This window comes from Pocillopora verrucosa, chromosome 12 (genome assembly GCF_036669915.1).
Source record: "Pocillopora verrucosa isolate sample1 chromosome 12, ASM3666991v2, whole genome shotgun sequence".
NCBI classification, from domain to species: domain Eukaryota; kingdom Metazoa; phylum Cnidaria; class Anthozoa; order Scleractinia; family Pocilloporidae; genus Pocillopora; species Pocillopora verrucosa.
In genome coordinates this window covers 11,296,244-11,323,822 of record NC_089323.1, presented here as the reverse complement: position 1 = coordinate 11,323,822, position 27,579 = coordinate 11,296,244, and the positions used below count along the sequence as shown (strand labels likewise).

General features: G+C 36.5%; 1 long non-coding RNA gene across 2 annotated transcripts in view; it reads left to right on the top strand.

Moving 5' to 3' along the window:
* The first annotated feature begins 6,347 nt into the window (after positions 1–6,347).
* Positions 6,348–27,579, top strand: part of LOC136277483 (uncharacterized) — a 31,550-nt gene continuing 10,318 nt past the window's right edge. Inside the window, exons 1-4 of one of the 2 annotated variants that reach the window (XR_010715903.1) lie at positions 6,348–6,486; positions 8,173–8,924; positions 9,255–9,410; positions 18,809–19,131. This is a non-coding gene — a long non-coding RNA (uncharacterized lncRNA). Of the gene's footprint in view, positions 6,487–8,172; positions 8,925–9,254; positions 9,411–18,808; positions 19,132–27,579 lie in introns of those variants that run through there. The other variant, XR_010715904.1, reaches the window with a different exon arrangement.

The following is a 27,579-nucleotide window of genomic DNA, read 5'->3' as shown; positions in this document are numbered from 1 at the left end:
TGGGAGCTTATCGCTGATTCGGTAGAGAATTGTTGGGAAATGGTAAGCGAGTACGAGTGTAAGGATGTCGCAGATGAAAGTGACGACGATAAAAGTTCTAGGCGGGCAGAAGGTGGAGGTTCTCAGAAACGTTGCCGCTCACAATCTCAAGAGAATAGTCAGAGTTTCCTTCGCAATCGGCCGACGCCAGATCTCACCCTCTATGCCATACTATTCATCAAGTACCAGTTCTACTGTTCCTTTCGCGTCACTGACTTCGTCCCCAACTGCTTGGAATTCCCAGTTTCCTAACAACTGGTCAAGAACGTCTCTTTGAGTTCTTGTAGGATCTTTCTTCGCCTGTGGGAAGTTTGAATATTTTCGTAGCCGGTGCCCCGATGTGATTAGCCTTTTTTCTGATTTATTGATTAGCCAGATTTTCCCTCGCAGTCGGCTGACGCCAGATCTCCCCTGCCATGCCATACTATTCACCAAGTACTTGTTCTGCTGTTCCTTTGGCGCCACCGACTTCGCCCCCAGCTACCTGGAGTTCCTAGTATCCGAGTAATTGGTCTTGTTCGGTTCGTAGGCGATCTCGCTTCGCCTGTGGGAAGGTTGGATATTTTCGTCGTCACTCCCCCGATCTGATCGGCCATCTTTGTACATCTTTCAACAAGGCTGCAGAACAAGCATTTGTGATGGACGGGGAATACTCTCGATCCCTCTTAAACACAGATAAGTTCACAGCGGCTCACTGTTCGAGCTGCATACCCACATATTTGTCATTTCTTAGTTATGAACAGCGATAAGAAAATAGCTATAAAATAGGGCGGAGAAGATAAAAATTACCTTTAAAATGGCATGAAATTCCATAACAGTCAAAATTTCCATAATTACAGCTATGAGATGGGGTATATATAGGCAAAAATAAAACCAAATAGTTGGTTATCTCGCTCCTGAAATATCGGAACCGAGCAATACTACCCTTTTTGATACTGTGCACAGGCTGCTCAACACGCCAATTCTTTTGATGAATCAAACTTTCCGCATTATTTTGTTTCCCTAGAAGTTTTTTCAGACAAGTTCTGTTAGTTATCCACATCCTTTACGTGATATGGTTTTCGGTTTTTGAGTAAAAGTAATTTTGAACCTTAATTTTACCCTGTTGTATAAAAAGTGGAATGGAGTGGAAAATGCTGCTGTCTTTAACCTTTTGACTCCCAGATCAAATTGTAATTTCCCTTACTGTCAACCATACAATTCTTATAACGATAGTTCAGAGAATTTAGTATTGGATCAATTATTGATCCCCTAAATTGATATTTTTCTTTATTCTCATTACTTATCTAGTTAATATTGCATTGATATTGTAAGGATAAGTTCTGTCTTGGTCACTCGTGGGAGTTCAAGGGTTAAGTGATCAAATATTAAGGCCTCGAGTGGAATTCCAGAAGCGGAAACAGAGGAGAAGCGTCTTTTCAGCATTTCCAGTAAGAGAAAAAAAACTTGTATTTGTTTTTGTTTTAGTCACGATGGCTCTTTACTCATCATTTTTACGCCGGAGTTGGTTTATCGGGTAGCAAGAACCCCTTGGTGTGAGCTCGTCTTAGGTAACGATTTATATTGATCATCAATGAAAGCGGCATCGTATCACAGCAGGGAGCGCAAACAAAGCAAGGTGATATTTTAATACCGGTAAGTAATAAACAACAAAAGGTTCCTTCAATCTTGATCAGGAAAAATGTAGAATCCCTTCACTTGTTGCCGAAGCTCCTGATTGTTTTTTCGTTTATCAGGGGTTGGCAGGTCTCTTTTCAAGACAACGCAAAAAAAAATTGTGGTAGTGTTGATCTTTAAAGAACTGGTGTTCAAAACTAACAACATCATTTTGATCCACCCGTGTCAATTAGCCAGCGCTTTGGGTTGAAAGAGTCCCTGGGGTGACCAGAGCACACTAAGGAGTGACAAACTTCCTTATTGTTTTCTTCACGGCATTCCTACTCCGTAGAAACTACCAGCTAAAAACCACAGAAGTCACGATTGATTTTTCGTAGCTATATTTTACTTTCCATCCAACTTGTAGGCTTAAGCTCTAAATGCCAATGCCGTCAAACACATCCGCCGGAAATACGCATCAAATCGCTCCAATAACAATGGCTATTAAAGATGACGCTGACATACTATGGACTCAACTGGAGTGCAGAGACGCGTGAGCAGCTTACAGAAATTCAGCTGAGCAACAGCCGATTTCCACGAAACCTTTCGAAGACATAGCCATTCAGCTATCCAAAGAGTATTAAACTCATCTACTTTGGCTGCTAGTATGCTGTCGCACTGAAACCCACACCAGATTTCGAAGTTGTGAGGCGCTCGACTCCTAACGCCATTGGTAAGCCATATAAATAGATATAAATATCGATCCCTCTGCTTCTCTGCCCACTGATTCGTTAGAGGAAAGAAACTTCGCATATTTGTTTTTGTTATGTTGTAAAATTCTCAATCTTTAAACAGCATAGGTTTGGTTTGAAGAGTTTGTGATGTAAATATGACGCTTAGCCGAGAGTTTCTCATAGTCACTTGCTTAAGTAACCATGGGAAGGATTGATAGAACAGTGGAACAAAGGAACGGTGGAATGACGGAATATCCTTAAACGCTGAATGACAGGATATCCACTTAGGAATATATATCATTATTTCAGGTCTTGATTTTTATGCCAGCAAGGGGTTTCCCAATGGTACAATTGAATTCAAAGTTTCCTCAAGATGATAAAAGAGTCCAAGTGTCAGCATAAATATCTCAGTCCCTGGCTGCTGCCTGAGTCACTTTTTAAATTTATCTGATATTATTTGTAGAAGTTAGTCATCATAATTAACAATGGAGATGGAATTGACCCAGTTTAACCATATGACTTGATAGAAAAGTGCATTGTTATTGTACATCAACCACATGCAACCACAGTAATTGAAACTTCTCAATGTAAGTACATTATCAACAGATCACTGATAAAGTTACATAAGGAAGATATCATTGCTGTAAATTATGTAAAGTGAATTCAAGCAAATGCCTCTGAAAATCACATTGCAACGATTCTCTACAAAACAAAAATTTATTTTATTTTCCAAGTCACTTTCATCTCCTGACTTTAATCAATAATAACCCTTTTTATTGCATCTTAAACAAACAATCTACTGGGTATTGGCCCTTGCTTTCAAACAAATACTTCTGAAAATCATGTTACAATGATTCCCACAAAAATTTGTTTTGCTTTCAGTGGCACTTTCATCCCCTGACTTCAATCTAAAAATAAACCTTTTCAGTGCAGTACAATCTACAAGGTAATTGGGCCCTTGCTTTTTTCCCCAAAAATCTTTACAACTTTTACATGCATGTAGAAATATTTTTGTGTTTGTTTGCAAGGTTCATGGCACATTTGAGTTAACTGATTAAGTTTTTACTCCTTAACATCAGTATGAATATTCTCCATGCTACTCCCGAGACATTTCCAAGGGTTCTGACAAGGAGAATTTGTTCAACAATGGAGAGCTTTTTTAGTTGATGATCATCTCCTTTATCCTCATGACCTTAATGTTTGATTTAGGGATGATGTTGTAAGGAGAAATTAGACTTTAGTCACTCTTAGGGGTTAAAGGGTTAACAAAGCAGTATACTGATAATGCTCCTGTTTCTTTGTTGCCAATTCACCTGTCAAAGAACCTCTAACCCAGGACCTACTTGTTCCCAATTTGTTATGGTAAATATCCCATGTATCAATGGTTATACCTAAAAGAATGCTATGCAGAGCATGCTTGAAAATTATTGTTGGCTCTTTCTTCTCCCCCAAAAAAGGTAATACGTCAGGTTCTATTTGGTCTTTAATATTCCTTTGAATGGGATGTAAAGTTTGTTTAGTTAGGATATTTATTATGTACATGTCTGTTTTCTATTTATCAGAGTATTACAATACACCAGTGAAGCACCAGATCAGGTCCACCTCTCAGTGTTGAAGAATATTCTGTCATTCTACATTTTAGGATATGCCATCATTTTGTCATTCCATTGATCCACCATTCTGTTCCATGGAAAAGAGTCACCTATTTGAACTTTCCTTTCATCCATTGATGAGATTGTAAACCTAGGATTTGAACTGGGAAGGGGGTCATGTAATAATGTGCAGCTTACTGTTTAATTATGTAGTACTGCTGTAACAGTGAACACTTATCCATGTGTATTCCTTCAAACATGACACCTGGTGATATGAGCATCCCTTCCCCCCTCCCCTTCCATTAACTGGTATGCAACAGGTCCTTGTTATGTTGTGCTTTAAGTTGTCCCTTCTTGACACATAGCTCATGGTATTTCCTTTCAAATAAATACCTACACTGTAATAAGAGCCCTCTCCTGAATAAGGGCCAACCCCCCGCAGCATAAAATCAGACAAACGCTCTCTTGAATTACTGTACAACCCCCCCTCTTCCCTCACTTTCTTAAATAGTAGGGATACAAGGAAACCCTGTTTCTATGGCCACTCTTATGTATAATTTTTTAAGCTTAAAAGCATAATCAGTGCAAGAAATTGATAAGTACCCCCATTAATTTAGTGCCATCCTCCTGATAAGATCCACCTTTTGATGCTAGGTGCTTATTTGGTAATTAATTTTCTAAATACATATCAAACCTCTTGTACCCCCCTCCCCCCCAAACAAACCTCTCTCCTATCCTCTAAACAGCTACAGATAGACAAGTAAACTCCCCTGGTATGAAAACCCCTAGATCAATGCAGTATAGTTAACATGGTCATGAAGATGAGTTCTTGAGTTCAAATGTGACAGGTCAGATTTTGCATTTGTTTATTTTTGGGGTAATGGTGGTGACCCAGAAAATTTTCTTCTTTATTACAATGCAAACCAGAAATAAAGCAATTGCATTGTACAAGGACATCTTGAAGCTTTGAGGGGAAATTTTTATTAGTCCTAAGAGCTGCAAAAACTTTATTGTTGGAGAAACCCTAATGTTGAAAAATGTGCATAACATGTTGGTTTGCTGTGCCAGAAGTTTGCAGAAAGTATATCAAATTTTTATATTTACATACTTCTCTACTTTATTTCAGTCAGTTGGTATAAAAATATCATGGCAAAGAAGTTGGACTTTGCTCTGAGCTGAGATTAAAAGTTGTGGATTAAATTTCATGGTGGCAAGAGGCAAAGTAGGTGTTAAACAGAAAAATAATTTCATCATAGAAAATTGTTTTATAAAGCAACATGTAACTGTTTTGTTCTCAAAAAGGATTGACCTAAATGTGCAAACCAAAAAGATTCCTCTAACCAGAGTTTTGTCATAAGACAAGCACAGAAATTTTGAACCTCGTTCCCAGGGTCTCTCTTCTTCCTTTTCTTTTGAGCAAAAGAGATTAAGAGACCCTCGTCAGGGTTGGTCCTGTGTCTCCCAGAATTTGGGAGATTTCAAAAATAGAATTTAAGAGAGGGATGGATGGGTGAACTTTTGTCCCGACTAAGTGTACTAGTAAGAGGAAATTTTCAACTAAGTGATTTCCATGAATTCTTTAGTGTTTTACCTTGGTCATGTTGAGACAATTGGAAACCCAGAAGAAAATGTATAACCAAACTAAACTGTAAATTTATGCTGCTGCTGGCTTTGTAAAACTGTAGGCAATGGCAGTCACTTGATTAATCTATATAAAAACGCAAGTAGACAATTTCTTGACATAGGTGAGACACTTCTACAAGGAGAATTATTGCTGCATCTACTTTGCAGGCCAAGCCAATGGAGGCTTAATAATTTTAAATTCCTCAAGACGGTGACTGCTGATGGTTCTCTGGCTCAAGGTGTTTTAATTTTAACAGAGCAGTATTTCCATTCCAGAAAACCAGCAGATCAAAGTGATTTCTCAAGTTGAAAACGAACTTGTGGAAGTTTGTTAGAGAAGTTCAAAATAGCTTCCAAGAGAGAGACAATTTACCTTGGCCTAAGCTCTGTTGATTTTCTGAAGATTATTGAAGAGATGTGAACTATGTGCCCCACGACATTCAAAATAGTATCCAGTTTGATTACAAGGAGTAGAGAAAGATTGCACCTTTGGTTCTTACATGTGATATTATAATTTTCTGAAGATGCTACCAGTTAAACTGGCTTCAAAGGATCAACTTGGTGTTTCTCTCTGAAGGGAATGCTCATCATGAGGTAAGTTATTTCAGAGCCTATATTTCTCTTTAGCCAGTTTTTGAAACATGTTCCTTTTTGTTTTTTAATATGTTTGGATTTGTGTCAATTATAACTTTCCAGGAACCCTAAGGTGGATTTTTAAGTTTATTTTTGGGAGCCATTCTTTTGATTCTTTTCCTGACATTATGGCTAATCCTCTGTCATCCTTTGATCAAGGAGAACTTAAAAACTGGTTTACATGACACGAGAGAAGTATTCCTATTGATGCTCCACTGGCACAAGAAGATGATGATTAATGCTTTAATTTCAAGGGTAGCATATTGAAGGTATTGTAACCTACTTGATTGTTTTCTTAACTCTTGGTTCTCCTCTGCTTAGAAGTACATTCAAGTGAAATTTATAACATAACTTGGGAAGGAGGTGTTTTACATTTTTTGTAAACTTATTAATAATTCATCAGTTCTCTTGCCAATAAAAATGTCAAATGTCTTTAAAAAAATCAAACACAAGAACAATAGCTCACTTAATTTCTATCAGCTACACTGTTAGTTTATTTCCTTTTGTTGTAAACAATTTTTGCATTACAATTTTTAAGCGTAGAGGCATTAAAAAATGAACAACCTTCTGAGCTTTTTCCTTCAAACCTGTTACCCTTTTAGTTTTCTTCCTTTTTTCCTTCTTGTAAATGCTAGCTTCTGCGCCTAATGAATATTATGTCTGAGCGGCTTTGTTCTTACTTGTTTTCTTATAGGCAAATAATGCACTATACCTGTGCCTGCCTCTCTCTCTCTCTAATTAATTTCTCTTTTACACCACTATAAGAGAGTTTCAACACACACAAAAAAAAAACAGGCAAGCAATGGGCATTTTTTTCTTTTTACTCCCACTGCCTTGCACAAATTCGGCAAAATAAGATTCAAGAAATGAATAATATCTAATAATTTCTTAGCTGTTCCAGAACTTTTGTTCATCCTCCTCTGTAACAGCTTCCTTATTTTCTATGACTGTTTGTAAACTCACACCTTCATCTTTGCATCAAGATAAAGATGGAAGATGTCAAGCCTACAATAAAATATAGGAATATTAAAAAAGATAAATTTCTAAATGTAGTCTGTGTTGAAAAGAGTATGTTACCTTTTATTGGTAGCATCTAGAGGATTTACTGCTTTGCTTCCTACAGTTTCATCTAAATGCCTTTGAATGCCACAAATAATTCCATAAGGGGTCCTTGCTGAATACATATCTCTTTTGCTGTTTGAAACCTGCTGGACAAATGTACTCAGCCAATTTTTTAATGTGTTGGCATCCATATTCGTCAAATCAACACTCAATGGCTGAACTTTGTGCAAATTGGCATAATCTTTAAAAGTGCCATCCTGATCAATGATAGGACTGTAACTTGTCTATAAAGAATTATGTACATTTCATAGTGCTATTTTGATTAAGCAATATTTAAAGGCTTTACTAGTAGTTTATCAGTGATGATACCAAATTACCTGTTTATGAGTACCCATGAATCTCAAATGTGCCCAGATAATGTTACTTCTGATTTGTGTTTCCAGAAAATTATCTATACTGGTTATCCTTTGATTATCATTTATGGCTAACAATTCAACAATTTTGATTTTACAAATTGTTGATTTGGTAATTTGTTAATAAACTGTACATAACATTTTTGGAAATAGCATTTAATGCATCTTCACTGCAACTAAAAGAAAGTGCTCAGTGAAAAAATGAAGTTACCCATAATATCAGTTAAACATCTGGAAAAGCTCAATATGATTTTTTGTCAAATATTTGATTTTTGATCTTGTTTGGTTTCCTTTAAAAAATGAAATAAACGACAAAAGTGATAATGGCCATTAACCTCCTTTCAATTTTTCATCCAGGAAAAAGCACAGTAACACTCTTCAATTGTTACAATTTTAATTGTGTTCAAACATTTTCACATAATTAATGTGTAATCTGCTGTATGACAATCTCCTTAAACTAATTTAAGCGGTTTCCTTCAGCAGGCGCACTGGAATTCCATCAGATCCAGTTGCTTTGTTTATATCAAGCTGTTTGAGAGATGTCAAAACCATTTCCACCAGGATCTCTAGCTCATTTAGTGTTGGGAGGAGAAAATGCAAAGCCCTTACCACTGCGGTACAAACAGCTGTTTAAGGAAAGTCCCTTAATTGTAAACAAACAAGCTAAATCCAGGATGGCCATAGTTTCTGTGTGCTTTTTTTTCATGTTAAAAAAGGGCACCTGATGCTGTTTTTAGCCATATTCTTTAAAGCTTTGAGTTGCTTTTTGAAACTTTGTAGACACAAAAATGGGAATTTGCTACATTGTTGGCAAGTAGACTTGCAAGTAGACTTTTAAAGACAGAAATTTTTTTTTCCTCTTGTATGCAAGAGGAAGTGACTATGATAAGACTCTTTTACAACGGAAGAGCACCACTGGACAACATAAGGACACTTTCAGTGTTTAGAGATGGCAAGAATATGGGTATTGAGCTTAGAATAACTCTATGATTTACCCCAAATTGGACAGTTGTGTTCCTGCTTGATTGCAGATGGACTGAGTGACCGCATCATGATAACTGCAAGTTGTGTCAGTGGGGAAGCTGAAACTAATGCCTCCTTGTTAAACCTGGCATACTTCTACAACCAGACCTATGTTGTTCAGAGTATTGGAATGAAGCTATTGGAGAAGCAAAGAAGGGCCAAGGTTATCAAGAATGCATTTACACTTGTTCCAAAATCAACTAAACCAGGTGATGATACTTTGACAGCCTTACCAAAGTCTATAGAGAAAGAAAAACACTTAATCCCTATAGGATACCAGATTGTTGGAGACAACCTGTACCTACATATTAATGCCAGGCATGAGTAGAGTGAAGCAATGAAAAATCCATTCATCTACTAGGTTTATAGAATGACGAGTAATCATATATTTATAGAGATAACATACAAGATGCATGTTGCATGGAAGATGTATGTTGCCATCTAAACAGATATTTGACCACAAATTGTCATCTAGTACCCAGTAAGTAGTTACTTAGACTGTTTCTTTTGTCTGTTGACAATCTTTGTTTTTTTCTTAGATACCTCTTGGTTGCCCTTCCAAAAAATGAAATGAGAATGTCTGCATATGGCCTGAGTTTTTCTGGTGAGTTTACTCTCAAATTTCAGCTGTCTCCCTATGCTGACCCCCTGAGGTGTTAAACGTAAGGGGCTTGTGGTGACAAGAAGGTGGACAGGTCAGTATACAAATTCCTGTTAATTTTAAATTAGTTCTCAAAGTGATTGCCATAGCTAGTGTTGGCTTAACCTATGTATGTATCCCTGCTACTTACCTGCAAAACAAGTCTACTTACAAAGCCAAAGGAGGCTACTTGACCATTTTTATTACACATATCCCTGTCTTCTCCCTCTTTTTCTAAACAGAAGTTGAACAATTAAATTTTACTTTCAGGGAGTGCATAACATATTTTGGATTGGTAGAGCTAGCTTGTGTTGCAAGCAAGCTCAATAAGCACCAGATTTGAAATTTAGAACTTCTGAAATCACCATAGACGTGTTTATTTCTCTCAGTCCTAAGAAAACTATGTCAAATTTGTAGTACTGTACCTTGAGAGTTCCGTTATAGTTAGCATTATTTTAGTCGTTGTTGTTGAGTGAACCAAAGGCAATTGTGTTTTCTGGTAACACAAGGACTAGAAGTTATTTTCTCAATGCCAAAAACAGGACAAAATTATTGGTGGGTCTATAGCCTTCCAAGCCCCATAGTCCTTGACTTTTTCTGCTACAGTATAGTAAAGTCATGAGTGTATCAAGTTTTAAAATTATTATAATGATTTCATTAGATCTTATAGGTAGTGGTATGTTTAGTCAGTTATATGATAAAGAACTGTATGACTTTTTGAGATCTGCACAACATCAACCTTAGTATTAATAGAAAAATAGCAAAAGGCTTACTATACAGTTGCATATTGATGGGAGGGTTCATGTAAACATGAAATGATTTAGTCATGTTGTTGGCCTACAACTTACACTATGTGGAGTTCTCTAAAATGGCAGTCGATGCATACAAGGGGAAAATAAAGTAACTGCACTTTTTGCAAATTTTTTTGGCATCATAACTAACTGATCTAAATTCAATCTAAATGATTATATTTACATATAGTTGTATTTGTCCATGTAACAAATCAACCTCATTTTTCTATGGTCTACACTCTTATGATGTTATAAAATGTGCTAGACTCAAATGGAACCACAAGCTGTTAGGCAAGTGGTTTCACAATGCAAGGCAAGGGGGTGAGGGATCAGTGAGTGCTCACAGGAAGGTGAGGGAGTGGGAGGAGGGTAGGTGACCATTCTTGGCTTTGTATTTTTGGCAACAGAATGTTGCCATGACTGAAGCAGCCATATATATTTTGGCATCAATAGTAACCCTAATGCCTTATGCTGTAGGAGGTGAAGGAATGTTGTAAATGCCCTGCATTTTGGCCTGGTAAAGCAACAATTTGTAGCCTGCTTCTAGTAGTTTCGGCAATCTGGATACGATTTCCTTCTGTTAACTTGCCTTTGGCCCACCCGGCACAGGTGGGCCGGACACATCTGTCCGGGGCTTTTTTTAGAGCACATTACACTGTGGTAGCATTGTGTGAGATTTGTGTAAGAGGCTAGTGCCATTGGAGAGGTTATAGAAACACATACACACCTGTAAATTCAAATGGATTTTTTAGTGTCATTTGCACTTGCTGTTTAGATATAGTATGACAACCATACACTCGCATGAACTTCTAAGGTTGAAAACACTTTTCGTGAAATCTTTAAGGTGGGAAATATTGCATGATACTTAAATTGTTACTGACCTTCAGTTAAAACAAAGGTCCTCAAAAGGAGCTGATCAAGCTCAAAGGTTCATGGTCAATGTCAGTTTTGCAATGAAATGTTTATACTTGAAACATGGAAAACACGTCAACTTCTATTCAACATCATGCATTAGAATAGGAAGTTCACTGAAAGGTTCAGTGTTGGATGTTGAGTGCAAAGTTTGATTATTAGCAAATAGTTGGTTTTTAGCTGAGATGGAACACCATACTTTCCAGGGATAACAAGTGATCTGTATCAACACTGCTGGATTCACAGGCATCAAAGAAACTGGCACAGACAAAATCATGCCTATTATAAGTTTGAGTCCTTTGTCTTGGTTACAGGTATCAATCATTTCTGTGATAGATATGCTTTGATAAAAATGGGTTGCTCTGGTGGGTGGAATTTGGTGAGTGGTTGTTGATTGTTGATTTTATTGGTGGTCAGTGGTTTATACTAAAAACAACAAATCTTACTACCAAAAGCATCGTTTTGCCACTTTAGAGGTTGTTACAATGTAATTAAGAATTTGTTCTTTTTGATATGCATGTATGGTATCATATGCCAAATGACAAACTATCTATTTTTATAAACAAATATACATAATAAATTAGATTTATATAACACAGAAAACGAAAAAATACTCTAATTAAGTGCTTTACATTGTAAGATTAAAGTTAAAATGAAAATATAAAATAATTGTAAGTTAAAAAATAAAACAATTCAAATACATAAAACAATCCCATACATGGTATAGGATTAAGAAACATTTTATACTAATTTAAAAAAATAGTCAGAATTGGACTTGAACATATCTCATGTGGAAGGTTGTTCCAAAGAGTGGACAAGGGTGCAATCACCAAATGTCTTATAATTAGTTCTGGGATCAGCAAGGACGCCATGGTTTTGGTTATGCAGGCAATGAGTTTTGTTGGTCTTGAACTGAAAAAAGTCCTTAACATATTCTGGTGCCTAATTGTTGAGAGCCTTGAAGACCAGAAGTAACAGTTTTAACTGGATATGATAAATCACAGGTGGCTAGTGTAGACGGTACAAAGTAAAAGAGATATGGTCAAATTTGGATAGCCCAAAAATTAACCTAGCAGCTGCATTAAGTACTTTCTGAAGATGATCTGATTAGGGATGCCATAAAGAAGAGAATTGCAGTAGTCCATGGAAGAAGTCACAAATGCATGGGTAAGAGTTGTGGTGGTCTCAGGGTTGAGGAATTTCTTTATTTGCTGAATCCTATGTAGCCTATGCAACGCTTTACAGCAGACCTTGGCAATATGGACAGACATGGCCATTTTGGCTTCCAACTAAGAGCCCAGATTGTGGACACTACCTACTGGTTGAATAGTAGAGTCACCAAAAGTAATGGAGTCAATTGAGATTTTTGATAATTGATAGTGGGGGCTGACAATCAATAACTCATTTTTTGCGTCACTGATTGACAAACTGTGACGAATCAACCAAGCACAGAGATCAGCACCATTGGGATTTGTGATGACCTTCAAAGGATTCTTTGGGTTAAGAGATTGCTAATAGCTAAGACATTTTTTCTGGTAGCTTTGAGAGTGCAGGTACACTTGGGAAAGTCGCACACAATACAGCAAGGTTTGCATGGTCTTTTTGGAGTAAATCCCCCTTGTAAATTGAAATCAACACGATATTTTTCAAACTCAAAATGAGACTGGATATTTAAATGCATTTAAGAGTATTACCTACCTATTACCTTATGGACTTTTAGATGAAGTGTGGCTCGTACTCAAATGGTCTGCCTCATTTGGTCAACAACATTTGTGGTTTCACATTTTAATCCACAAGTATTTGTAGAGCTGTTTACTAACCAACATGCTTTGGATGTGTTTTTGTACAGAGATCTGATATAGAATTGTATTATTGATATGGCCAAAGAAACACATATCAGGTAACTATGTAGACAGTCTATGGTTTTGCTACATGATGCAAAGGGTGCAACTTGAGAAATCAACCTTGGGAAAATTTTAGAAAAATGGTAATGTAAAATTCATACAATAATCACTTGCTAACACTACGTGTAGTTCATTCTAGTGAGAAAATGCAGTGGTGCATAAAGGAAATTGATGAATTTGTTTGTCCTGAATAATTTTAATTTTTCAAACTGGTAAGAGTGATCTAATCTTGCAGTTTAATCATTGTCCATAAATACAATTACCACTCTAAAATACAACAAGTCTCATCCATAACCACTGCTTGCACAGTAAGACTGACTTTAAAAAGCTTGATTCCTGTTTGACAGCGCAAAACAGCTTCTTGTTTAAGTAGTGAAGCATTCTAGTCACTGGAATGCAACTTTAAATGATCATGTTATTACTTTTTAGAACCTTGAGTACAGTGGCTTTAACATTTTCTTTGGTCCTTTTCTTTACTTGATCACTGTCCAACATGTTCAAAGGCAATACAGTAGCTGTGACTGGACTGGTAGCAGAAGCAGGTGATGATTTCCATGAAGATTTAGTTTGTCAAAGAGGAGCCTTGATAAAAGGTGGAAAATAATTTATTTTTAATATCTTGTTGGCAGAAACGTAACAAGATCTTTCCCTGAAGAAGCAGCCTCAACATTTGGCTTGTTTTCATTCTAGGTTGATGTGCCAGTAATTGTGAGGTGAAGGCTTCTTAGAAACATGGTGGCTAAAACAAGCCTTGTTTTGACTTTGGCAAAATGTGAGTGACAAAACTTGGTTATTAAGCGACCCCTCCTGAAGACTTTGATTTGAGGTTGAGACATGTGACCACCCCCAACCAGGGTCTCTCAATCTCTTGCTCCAATGGAAGGAAAGGAAACAGACTCTGGGAACAAGGTTTGGTAGATTGTGCCATTTTTTGATGATCAGCATGGTTAAAAATAGGCCTTTATAACCTCAGAGCTTAACCACCCATCCAGTCAGGTCATCAAGGATGAACAGTGCTGCTTGAGTAAAATTGGAGATGATGAAAATTTTTCTTGAAGAAAGTTCTCCTGTGCTGGAAATAACAGAATATGGGTGGGTATATGTCCAACACAGATAATTCTTGTCAATTAACGGCAGATGTAAAGTTTTTATTTCCAACTTTGAGGAAGAAGTCTACAATTTTGAATCAGACTTCACCTTCAGTTCAAAGTAATAGCTGTGGTGACTGGTTTGAGGAAATGCCTGCCTATCAAAGTTTTCATTACAAATATGAGGAAGGCAGCATTTATTTGTAATAAAATGGACACACAGTACTTTTGTATCCCATGTCAACCTTCTGAGAAGATCTTCATGAATTTTAAGGCTGGGTTGCTCAAAGGTAGGAGTTAAGATAATCCAGGATTAGTGATAGATCTGATTTCAGATCTGAAGGTTTTAAAAGAAAAATGGGTATAATTCATTACTTCATTTTCACTGTAATTCATTAATGAATTACAGTGAAAAAAAAAACTGCTGCCACCATTTAATAATACAAGGAACAACCAGGATAAGAAACTGGGACATTTACTTCAGTAGTAACTGACAACGAATAATTATACTTAGGAGATTGAAAACAGAAGTGGCATTAGATAACAAATACAACTAAAAATGATTGAAAATTTTCTTCTGTCTTTGTAATTGGTGTGATATTGAGTTGTGCAGCAAAAGAGGAATGGTATTCCAAATGAGTGGACCCTGTACTTGAAGGGAAAAGGGTTCCTTGTGCTTATAGGGATGTCTTGTTAAATGTTGGTGACATTAAGAATTGAGATGCAAGATTCTCAAGAGTGGGGTGTGTGGGAGCTTCTACATGTAGAGGAATATAAAACATGAGACGTAATATTTCATTATTGAATTAAATTGTGGTTGAGTATGTCTATGAGGAGGAGAATGTGTTATGATTGTTACAGCTTTGCTCTCAAGGTGGTAAAGATGAGATGAGTAAGTGGAGGCCGATCTGATAGTACAGTATTAGAGATATGGGAGCACAACAGAGTTGTGATTGAAGGATGATGCCTATAGATTAGGTAATCCTGGATGAAACTGCCTCATTGTGAGGTTGGCATGAGAGGTTTTGGTAATAAAAACCCCTATAGTTTCTGCATCTGCCTCTGTGGGCAGGCTTGCGTCAGGGCCTTTCAGAAAAAAATCTCCACATATTTGTAATAATTTGTCCTATAAAGGTTCAAAGTGAATCACGACTGAAATGACTGATTTAAAGTTACTGTATGAGCTAGCTGAAAAGTTCAGGACTGATCTCTTTCTGGGAAGCTTTGGGGGAGCCTAAAAGCAATTGAGAGTTTAATAGCTTCTACATTTTTAGGAATATTTTATACTGAAATGCACTTTTATGTGCGCATGGAATGTGTGACATACCATGTAACATTTATGTTTATCATAACAATCAAAGCAGGCAAAAAAAGTGACCACTAAAGCTGTCTTTGTGTAAGGGAAATTATGAACCCTGAATTCGTCTTACCTGTAATCAAATAACTTATGTATTCTTTTTAGTAATAATTAATTCAAGTTTTATATATGATTGATTATCTAGAGGATTTTCATCCTCCCCTTTTGACTCAAAACCTTGAGGAACTTTGAACGAAAGTGTTTCTTTAAAGAGTTCAATAATGTTGGCTGTTGCTGCTGTTGGTGTCCTTGAAGCCTCCACCAGGTTTTTTCCTTTGGTGAGTTCTGTGAACTTCTTTCTGACCTGTGACTGCAGAATTTTCCTCAGACCTCAGACCTCAACTGTCATCCTCAGTGCAACTCTTTTGTGGCTGACAACAGTAGAAAATTTTCTCTGTTTTATTCTTTTTGATTCAAAGATAAATTTATTGCTTATAGAGCACTATCTACAACATATTGATCAATAGAAAGTGATTTACAACAAATATGACACTAAATATTTACATGAAAAATAGGTGCTAAATTAGAATTTATGAATAATGTAAAGAATAATAGCATATGAATTATAAAATGAAAGACAACCTAACAACCCAGTTTATCAGTGAAGTCGAAAATTCTACATTAATTCAAAAACTAACGCAAAGAGAAGTCTTGATAAAATCTCCATAAATAGAAAATTGACAAAATTTGTCAGATGTCAATATTCAATAAAATATTGTATATGTACAGTGATTTTACAGTTTTAATCAGACAATGAATATAGACATGAACACTGTTGAATATTATGGAAATATGGAAGTAAAAAACTTAAAGGACAAAAGAAAGTGTCAAATGTGCCACTGGAAAGTTTAGATTATTTATACTAACACGTATAATACTCATATAATTGAAATTGTAACAACTGAAAACTAGGATCAAGAATAATTAGCAGGTGGTAGGAGAGGAAACTTTTTGTGATTAGACCATGCACTATAGCAATTTGTGTTAAATTGGTGCTCAACATATTGAGAATTGTTCTGTCCAAGACTTGATGTGATGTCTTTAACCTTCCAATAGCACGTTTCATGTGGATGCTAATTGAGCAATTCTCATTTTTTCTCCAGTTCCAATTGTAGTCAGTGGGTCCTGTCTTGCCAAAATGGTGGCATATGAACACTCATACTAGGTGCAATTCCAGAATTATCAAATCCATGATCCACCATAACGTTTTCTCCTTCTTCCAACAACTTAGGCAATAATTTATTTCTCCAACACCAAAGAGGTCACTTGACCATTTGGTTTAACTACCACAAGTAGTTTCCACGTGCTATGGTGTGCTAGTCAGACAAGTCACTGATTGGGCCAGTATAGCAGATGCTCACTGAAGAAAGAGCTCACACCAACTAAAATTATTCTTGTTGTGGCATACTCTGCAAACTCCCCTAGCTTATTTTTACATACAAGTTAATGAGAGGAAAATGGGAACAGGTCTCAGTTCAAAATAACAGATTGAACCACTTAAAACAAATTCTTGAAACAATGCTAACACTGATGCCAAGTTTAGGTCTTAGTCAAAGACCTTCAATCTAGTAAGCATAAGCAGAAACTCATCCAAGCAACAGAGTTTTCTTGCAGGCCCAGGTCTCTTCTTAAGTTCATCCTCTTGATAAAGCTGGTTATTCTGCACAAAATTGTTGTTAATAAAGCATTTTATGCTCTTAGAAGGCCTGTGAGAAATTATTTCATATCATTACAAAGATTTAGACCACAAGAAGTAATACTAAAATGTGAATGACAAACAAAAATCTGACAAGGTTGAAAAATATCAGCATCCAAACTTAATAGTTATAATACAGAAATCTAGTAACTTATTGATTATTTATTTGCAAGTAAGGACATCAATGCTTAGTTTGTGGCACTTGCTGTTGCAATAAGAGCATCTGACCATTTATCAACTGCTGCAGACTCTGCTGTTGCTACTGATGTACCGTTTGCAATGCTCCCTCTTTGACACTGTTGTTTGAAGTTTTTCTCCTTAATCTTACCTGTGCTCTCTCAGCTCCTTCCTTTTTTAGCTGGGTCTGTCTCCTGAAACTCTGCATCTCAACTTTCCTCTTGAGCTATGATCCTCTACAAAGCCTAGTCTAATTCAGAAGGCTTATCTTGTGTCTGCTGACTATAATTCCTACTTGATCACGGAACTGAACTCAAACCAGAGAATTGATGGACTCATTTCAGTTCTGTGTAACTTGACATTATGTGGGTGGAGTGCAACAATTCCACAAAAACCTGGGGCAAGCAGTCATCCCTTTATTGGTCAATGTTCTTGTTGCCAGTCAAACTAGGAGTTCTTGTGAGGGGGAGAAAATCTGAGTTTCTTTGCTGAATCTTCAGCTTGGATAGAGTGGTGTAAGACGGATATCAAGTTCTTTTTCATGGTGTAAACAGCTATATTTATCTCACTATATGATGGATTTGAGGTTGACAGAACATTATGTGTAATGGCTAGATCATGGTATATCTGAATCCTCTTTATTTGTTTGTCTGAGGTGGCCACACCCTCCAACTGGCTTTTTCATGTAAAAAACACTTGCCTCAAGAAATCACAGGGTATTAAATATACAGAACCAGCAGAAAGCAAAAAATAAATGATTAAATTACTAAAAGTAATTTAGAGTAGAGCAAACATTGCCAAACAATAAATCGAGAACTATTTACTTACTATCCTATACACACAGTCAAACAGAAACTGTACAACAAAGTTGAAACATTTTTCAGAGAACCGTTCAGAACAATTGAAGTTTACCACATGTTAAATAGTAGAGATGGTAAGGAAAACTAGTTGTGAGCTCGTATCCTTGTCCTTTAAAATCCCTTTCTTCATCTGAGCTTTCTGGTCAATAGTCTGATAAAGCCAGGTTGGATCTAGACTCACTGATTGGTCAATCAATGACATATTCAAAGAAAGATGACCTTATTGATGTATCAGGTGTTGCTAATCATAGTAATAATGATAATAATAGTAATGATAATTGTTATTTGTACTAATTGATGAATAGCACCTATCAAAGTTGCTAATACATATGTAAATTACATTACAAGTTTAATATTTGTTAATTTAGGAACAAATCTGAGGTGTTTGAAAGCTAAAAGGAATGACTAAATGAAAAGGTCTTAACTTTACTCTTAAGAAAACTTAGGCATGCTACAGTTTTTATTTGATCTGGTAAATTGTTCCAGAGTGAGGGAATAATGACTGAAAAAGTGCAATTTCCACAGGAGTCAAGATTATCCTCAGAGACCACTGACAATTCCTAGTTAGTGGAGTGGGTTGTCAAAGGCATATCATTAATTAATATGTCTGCATCAACAACTTTACTCATAGGGGATGTTTCTCTAGTTTGCCTTTCTTTTCTTTCTAGAATGGTTTGGGACTTTTTACTGGTCATCTCAGAGGACAATTGCCACCACAGGAGAAAAGCCTTGGCAAGTTAGTTGTCAGGTTGATTGTAGCTTGCTACAAATGTATCTCATGAGCTCCCTATCAATACATGTGCCTCATGTAAAATTATGCATAGGTATACATAAAGGAAGTCTGTGTTTTGATTTTTCTGTTGCACAGTGCTTGATATGTAGAAGTAGAGTGCGATATGTATGAGATAGGGGAAAAAACAGAGACTATACTTTCATCCTTACAAGCCTGTTTCATGATTACTCACTCCTCAGAGGATTTTATTGTGAAGAATATTCATAACCATCATTTATATAATTTACAAACTTGCATAAAGGCGTGGAAAAAAATTTCAATGCTTTGTTCAATTGTTACACAGTAATGCTTTGTGTCTGTGGTGGCATGATGATTGAAGTTGGTGGATGATAAGTAATTTTTCTTTGATGCAGAGGTTGCATCTTTTGCTTGCATTGTTGTAGGGTGATCTTGATGAAAGGATGTGCCATAAAATAAAGTGGTCAATGTTATTTTCTTTAAGGGTCCAGATATGTTTGCTGAGTTTGGTAGAGTTTCTGTGTTTTGTGTGTTGGAATGATGCAGTGTGGTTTCTGTATCTAGTCTTGAAGTCGTTTTCTGTAAGTCTGATGTACGTTTCAGTGGTGCTGTTGTCCTTACGTGTGATGGTGGCTTGGTAGATTAGTGGTGACTGGTGGCAGTTTCCATTAAGTGGGCATGTGTTCTTCTGTTGACGGCAGCAATTTTTGGTGTCTTTTGTGTGGGTATTATCTGCAGTGTCATCGTTGTGTTTTGATGAATTTAAAATGTGTTTGTTGTGGTTGTCGATGATCTGTTTAGTGTTATTCATGCAGCTGTAGCAGATTTTGATTGTGTTACGATTAAAGATTTTTCTAATTTTTTGGTCTTTTGGGAAGTGCTTGTCTACTACGGCAAGGAATCTGTGTCTGATATTGGTGCTTACATTTTTGCTTAATGGGGGGTTGTATCAGCGTATGTTGTTCTATTGCCTGTCTTTTCGTTTGTTAGTTGTGGGTGTTTCATCATGTAGAGTGGACTGGTATCCGCGTTTGTCAAGTGCTTTTTGATATGGAGCCGCCCCTCCATATCAGAAAGCACTTGAGGAATGCTTTTTGATATGGAGGGGCGGCTCCATATCAATAAGCACTCGAAGAATGCAGATACCAGTGCACTCTACACTATGAACCACCCACAACTAACAAACAAAAAAGCCAACAACAGAACAACATACTCGGGTACAACCCCCCAGTCAGCAAAAATGTCAGCACCAATATCAAGCACCGATTCTTTGCCCTAGTAGACAAGCATTTCCTGAAAGACCACAAACTTAGAAGAATCTTTAATCACAACACAATTAAAATCAGTTACAGCTGCATGAATAACACTATACAGATCATCAACAACCACAAAAAACGCATTTTGAATTCATCCAAACACATCAATGACACCACAGATAACACCAACACAAAAGACACCAAAAATTGTAGCTGCTGACAGAAAATCACATGCCCACTTAATGGAAACTGCCTCCAGTCATCACGAATCTACCAAGCCACCATAACACTTAAGGACAACAGCACCACTGGGACATACATCAGACTTGCAGAAAACAACTTCAAGACTAGATACAGAAACCACACCACATCATTCCAACACACAAAACACAGAAACTCTACTGAACTCAGCAAACATATCTGGACCCTTAAAGAAAAGAACATTGACCACTTTATTTCATGGCACATCCTTTCATCAAGATCACCCTACAACAGCGTAAGTAAAAGATGCAACCTCTGTTTCAAAGAAAGATTACTTATCATCTGCCAACCTGAATTATCATCACTCAATAAAAGTAATGAACTTGTCTACTGTGTAACAATTGAACAGAGCATCCAAATTTACCACAAAGCCTATTTTGCAGATTTCAGTAATAGGTGTGGATATGTCTATTTTGTATATTATACATATATATATATATATATATATATATATATATTCCTTGTGTATACATATATATATATATATTCCTTGTGGTACGTGTACTTTGGAATTTATGGGAATAACAGAAATCCAGGGGATGAAAAGATGGCTAAAAAAGAAAAAATGCTCTTTGCATTAAAACAAAGTTGTTTATTTTACTGTGGTTAAAAGAAAAAGATAGAGAGATTATACACTAACAACTGGGCTTTATAACCCATTTGAGAGGTAACCTAAATAGTTAAGGCAAAGTATGCCTCCTTAAAGAAAATGTTTGAATTCGGAAGCAAAATGTTTGTAATATGAGGGCTCAAGGCTGTTCATAGCATTGTGCAACTGTATGGCATTGGATACTAGCAGCTGTTTCTTAAAATAGGACAAACCTAGTCCCTGCAGGGCTGGGGAGATGTGTTGAACTTCTTAGTATTTGTCAGCATGGGAGTGGCAAATTTTTGCACAAACTGCTACTTATGTAAGTCATCCATGTACGATTATATCATTACCCATTACAAATAAGAAAGTAAGAAATTGATAAAAGCTAAAATTGTGGTAGAAAAAATCAAAATACAGTCTGGAATATCTATACAAAGGCAAGTCTAACCCCTTGGTATGACTTTATCTTCATTGCAGACATGTAAATATCGAGATATCAAGACAAATAAAAGAAATTCTTTGGTAAATTAAAAAATAGTTCAAAGTATCAATTTAAAATCTATTTACATAGCCCTTCTCTAGGCATTGGTGTCTAATTTTCATTAAATTTATTTATCATTACTACAACTGTATCTTTCTATTAGATCTCCAAGAGGCATATGCTTCACTGACAATGTATGGCACACAGCATCTAGTTCTCTTTGTTCACTCTTACAAAGTTTTTTTCTCTTAGTTATTTTAATTTACTAACTTTCATAGATAGCTGCCTAAATTCCATATGAAGCAAATTTATGCTTCCTTTTTCTGGCTGGTAGTTGTATTTAAGGTTTAAAATTATTGGTCTCAGTTCCTGGTGACTAAGTGACCATTTTTTATGCATAATGTGTAATACTTTATATACTGATGTACATTACAAATGTAAAATACAAAATACTTAGAACACTGAGAAATAGTTTAAATGAAGAGCCAGAGGGCTAAATAACTGCCAAGTTTAAATTGGGATTTTGCAACTGGGCAACAGTATTGGTCAGCATATGGGTTACCATGCTCAGAAAAACAGGCCATTTCTGCTTGTGTGGGTGCTGGCACTTCTGGTTTCAGAGTTAGACTTTCAGTGATGACCTCCAAGTTCCCTTATCGAGATTCTCTATTCTTTTGTCAAGGTCAGCTTTCATTTTCTTAGGAATTGTTTGTTTTCCAGAGTTATTGCACACTCTACGTTTACATAAATTTGTTGGGAGTACATCTGGTATATCCATGAATACTGCTAGCATATTGAAAATGATTTTGGAATGGATCCACTTAGGCAGGCCTTTGTGCTATAGATGCAAAAACTTTAAAGCATTGTGTCAATATACATTATTTACTGTTAGAATGTCTAGAATGTTGAGCAGATGGAGGGTGCTATCTGTTTGTTTATGCAATGTACCAATCACAGTGGGGCAAAACATCCTCATGTTTGTTCTCAAGTGATTCATCAATAATTGCTGAAGAAATGCACAGGTGAAATGCATCTTCTCCTCTTCTTTGTTAACCAGTGTTTAGTTGGTAGTGTGGTTGTCACTTGGGATTGAGATTGACAGAGTATATTCCATAGTTAATCACAATTGTTCTCTTGAGGGAAATGGTAAGTGAGTTGGCACAACTCTTGTATCTCCAGCGTCTGAACAAGTCATGTAAAATACCATCTTTCTTTTGTTGTATTGTGAACCTCTAGATACTCGGGGAGTAACTGAAGTGATAGAGGATTCTGTTAAGTGGGAAGACAGTATTGAAAGGAAAAATTGCAATTTGCAAATCCTGGAAGGTTTCCCTCAGAAACTAACAGAACTCCCTATAAAGGTCTTTTATAAGTAAATAGTAATTGAAATAAAATACTCTGATGGATGTGGTCTTTTGGCTGGTTTGACTGAATTTGTGAGGAAACTGAATCCTTGAATTGCCTCATTGGTTTACATCCGTAGCATTCTTATCAGCCTTCAGTAAAATTTCCCCTAAAAGAAGCTTGGAAAATTTGACTTCAGGTGATTTGAGGTAATTTAAGCTATGTTTCTATGTGTCATGACTGCCTAACTTCTGGAAAAATTGCCACCTCCCATGAGTGGTATATTCAGTACCTAACACTCTTCTGCAGATTTCACTGTGGACGTATCATGTCACTGCATTGGCATGTGATGTTCATCACATATGCAAATTTAAGTCTGTTTAAAAAAGGAAAAAAAGTCTGTTTACTTTTTGCTGTGTGGCATCTAAACAGGTAACTGAACATGTTTTTCTTCATAGAAGTTGCCAAATTAATGTTTTTTAACTTCAAATTTAGCTCATTGAAAACAAAAGTTGGTGACTACTAGTTAGTGAGTGCCTGTTTCTTATTTTCATTCTGTAAAAGCTGGTTTCATTAAATATAATTTGTTGGTGTACAGTAGTCTAGATTCCCCAATACTTAAGTAACTGGGTGGTGACCATTTGAAACCACCACAAGATTTCAAATGGCACCGTGTTGACTTCTTATAAGGTATTATGCATGACAATTTTTAAAAGTAGTCATACCTTCACGCCCCCTACTGTTATAAACTGTCCAATTGAAAGCATTAACAATATATATATTTGACACCTCTTCTGGAGGCAAACCAGTTATGACAAAGTTCACAGGCCACAAGCTAAAGTTAGATGAACAGAAGATTGAAACACCATCTGTGTTCACCATCAAGTATAGGTGGATTTCCATTCCTCTTTCAGGAGCTGATGTCCCATGCAAATATTCTTTAGGATTAATGTGGTTCTTATACAGTTCATCATCAAATATGTCCTGGATGTTGTGTTTTCACTTCTTCTTCGTAGATGTATGATGACTGAGCATTTCATGTGCTGAATCCCCCATACCTTTGAATAAAAGCAAAACTATTGAATAAGAAACGTTAAAAAAGCAGTATATTGCTGGTGAAAGTTAGTTCATTGGCAAAGTTTTGTATGGGGAGACTTTGCCTAGAGTCCTCACACCTTCCCCTTACATATAAAGTAATTCAAAATCTTTATTAATGTGTATACCTTAAATACACTGTGAGAAAAATTTTAACCCTTTCTTATACCAAAAAGATAAGGAGATTAAAATCACAATTTACAATAAGTTTCAATTTCAATATACTCTTACTGAAAAGCCTTTCATTGTGCATGAAAGGAGACTGAAGTTAACTTACCTCGAATTATTGCTTTTAGTTGGTTTGTAAAGGGTATGACAATGAAATAGTGTAGCTCAGATCTTTTCTTCTCAAAGTTGCACAGGCAGGCTGCATTTGAACAGCACCTTGGTTTCTGTGTTCCAAAGTATTCCTGGCAAGATGAACTGTAGTAATGAAGTTCCAGAGGACTCTTCAATTTCCTGAAAAAATCACAGAGTAACTTTGTCGATTTTGCACACTGGTTAGGTAAAAGGCAATGCAGCTCAATCAAAGGGAGAAAATCAGCAAGAGCGATCCCGGAGAGAGCATACCCCACACAGAACATGACCACTAGCAGCATGCTTATCCCAAGTGAAAGACGACATCCAAGATAGAGATGTTGGTTAGAATTATCATCTGATGATCCATTGTCGTTGTTGCACTCCTCATTGGTATTCTTCCCATCAGTTTCCTCCTCAGCTAACATTTCAACAAAATCTGGAAAATTGTCTGCATAAAACATCACAGTTGTCTTCCCTGACAAAATCAGTTAATAGGGCCGGATTGTCACTCTCATTGACATCAGCTCTGTGACTCTTTATGCAATATGGTGTCTTTGACAAGACAGAAATTCTCTCTTGATTTCAAGGACCAGACATTCAAGTGAGCGACTTTAACATTTGCCTTAAGTGCTTTTGGTATGTCAAACTGACTCCTTACACTGTCTGATCGGTCCTGGCAGAGAATGGATATCGCCACCTCTGACATGGGAGACATCAGCCGGGTTAAAGGAGGCTGTGCAGTTCAAATAATAAGCCACACACGACTTCTGAAACCTCATCCAGCGAAAGATGACAAGATGGCCACCAGCTCCCTTCAGATGTGTCAATGGATTAAGTTGGAGTTCGACCAAATATGTGGCATCCATGCTTGAAAAACTCTCCCATGTTTGTGTTTGGGCATTACTGAATCGTTTGAGGTAATTTAAGTTAAAAATATATGAAGCTAAAACCAGAAAACTTGACAAAATTATGGACAAATGTAAGACATGTCTATCTGCCATGATCACTGCTGGCTCGTCACTAGCTACAAGGCCATCTAAAATAGAATCAATACCAAAATTGTGTTGTAATTTTTCATCCAAAAAACTATTTTGAGTAAGAAAAATAGTTGTCGTCCATGATGACAGCACAAAAACAGAGAAACGAGTCGTCGCAAAACGTTCATACACATTTAAAACTAGTAAACAAGAACAAAAACAAAATATTAAACAACAGAACACATAAACCAAAAACAAAGAAAATGCAATGCTAGTCCCTTGTGGACTCACCAGAATATCAAAGTACGAAAATGTCCAGCACTTGCTTGGAACAACTTCTCACAGTCCTGTGAGAAACGCACACATCAGGTTGTTTTCATTGTATCTGCTTTGATCCAAAGGTGTGGCTGTACTAATTAGCCGGTGTTTGTCCCCTTGAAGAAAGGATCGTTATATAAATATCCCTCAGAAATAATATCATGAAATAAGTCAGATAAATACCTCTGACATCGGTATTACTGTATTTCTTCACCTAAAAGCCAGGTGTTTTTTTCAGTAGTGGACACAAAAGTTTGGGATAATTTTCACAAGAAACAGGGTTCGGCTTATTAACAACAATCTATCACTCAAACACTCTCTGCTTTGTTCAATAACATTTTCCATTTGCTTTTTGGCAACATGTTAAAGTTTTTGTTCTTGATTTCCTGTAAAAGTCTGTCGTTGGCTGCTGCGTGAAGTGTTTAGCACTTTGCAGCTGATTCTCCCTCTTCTCTTCTGATTCTTCCTTTTCTCTCTCACATAAGTTTAGCCTGCCTCATTCCATCTTTGCTTCCTTTTCTCTTTCTTTCTCAGCCTCTCTGAGTCGCTGTTCTTCTGCTTCCTCAAGGTTTAATACTAGTTTTGAGTCTGTAACACAGAGTAATGGTCACTTTCATGGAAAACAATCATTTGTGCCAATTTACACTTGACACGTTAAAGTCCATTAGGTACGTAGGTATCACCCTCCTTTTCATGTTTATCAGTTCTTTTCTTTTGCCGCAAAGTAATCTCCACTGAGACTTGTTGATTCCTTGTCCTTTGGAGTTGGCTTTTAGAACACAGACTTAATCAACTCATTGAGCCTCATCTTACAATAATGACCAGGGGAAATTCCAAGTTCCTTAAAAAATCTTCACAGAAGCCTGACATCCAATATTAAAGTGGGCTACTGCATCATAAATGTCTAATGGCAAGATCTCAGGGCCAGCAAAGACACTCTTTTTTACTTACTCCCAGAACATAGCATCGAGCGCTTCATTCTGCTTTTGTGTATTTCCATCAGTCTAGCAAAAATTGGTGTAAGTTTAGCATCGACACCAACTGTTAGTACCCTGTGAGCAATGCTGCAAATGCAACTTTCTGTCAGCTGAAGATGTGCAATGAAACAAACTTGCATGAATAGCTGATTTCATAGCTGGAAGATTAACAGAATTGCTTCTGATGGCAATACCATAATAATTTTGTAACTTATCAATAGTGCTGTCTGTCAGTCTTCCTTTCCCACTAATCCCTTTCTTCTCGTTCAACTTATTCAAAGCAGTGCCAAGTCTCTTTTGGTATATGTCCTAAAGCAAACCCTCATCTATTCCAGTTATGGAGGTGGTGATATGAAAAAATTTCTTTGGATTGGGTGACCATTTTAGTTCTTGATATGAGCCATAGGGTCTAAGGAAGGTCTTTATTTTGGCGAGTAAACCACATGTTTTGGTTGACAATAGTCTCTCCAGATTTTTGTTGATCAGGTGCATGGTGTTTTGTATGTTTATTGTTCCCAATACTTTGGTTTTGATTGCCTAGTGTTCCTAATCTGAGAATAAAACTGCAACTGAACTACTGAGCACCCATTGCCTGGAAGTACACACCAATATTGTCTTGCTCCTTACAACATTGATGTTGCTGAAAGGTATCGTTGATGTTTACCATTTGACATGACTTTTAATTAAAATAATAATTCATATAGTGCCTTTTCTCCATGATTCTAAGGCATTGATCACATTAGTGCAACTTAACACAATTAAAATAGTTTAAAAAGATAACGAAATAACTAAATACAAATTGTATAAATGACAAATTACGGAAAGCCTGTTAAAATTTAAACTACAATAATAATGAAAGTAAAACTTGTTAGTTAGAGGCTGAACAAGAGAGGAATGTTTTGAGGCCAATATGTCACAACTTACAACATTATCAATATTGGCCAATATTATCTCCATACTTGGCTGCTGTGCCTGTCCTGGCTAGAGTTTTGAAGAAATTTGCACTTGTTCACCATCTCAATGCAGGAGCAGAGCTCTTCTATGTATAATATGGGATAATAAGCCCTTTATTGTCAGCATATAGTTA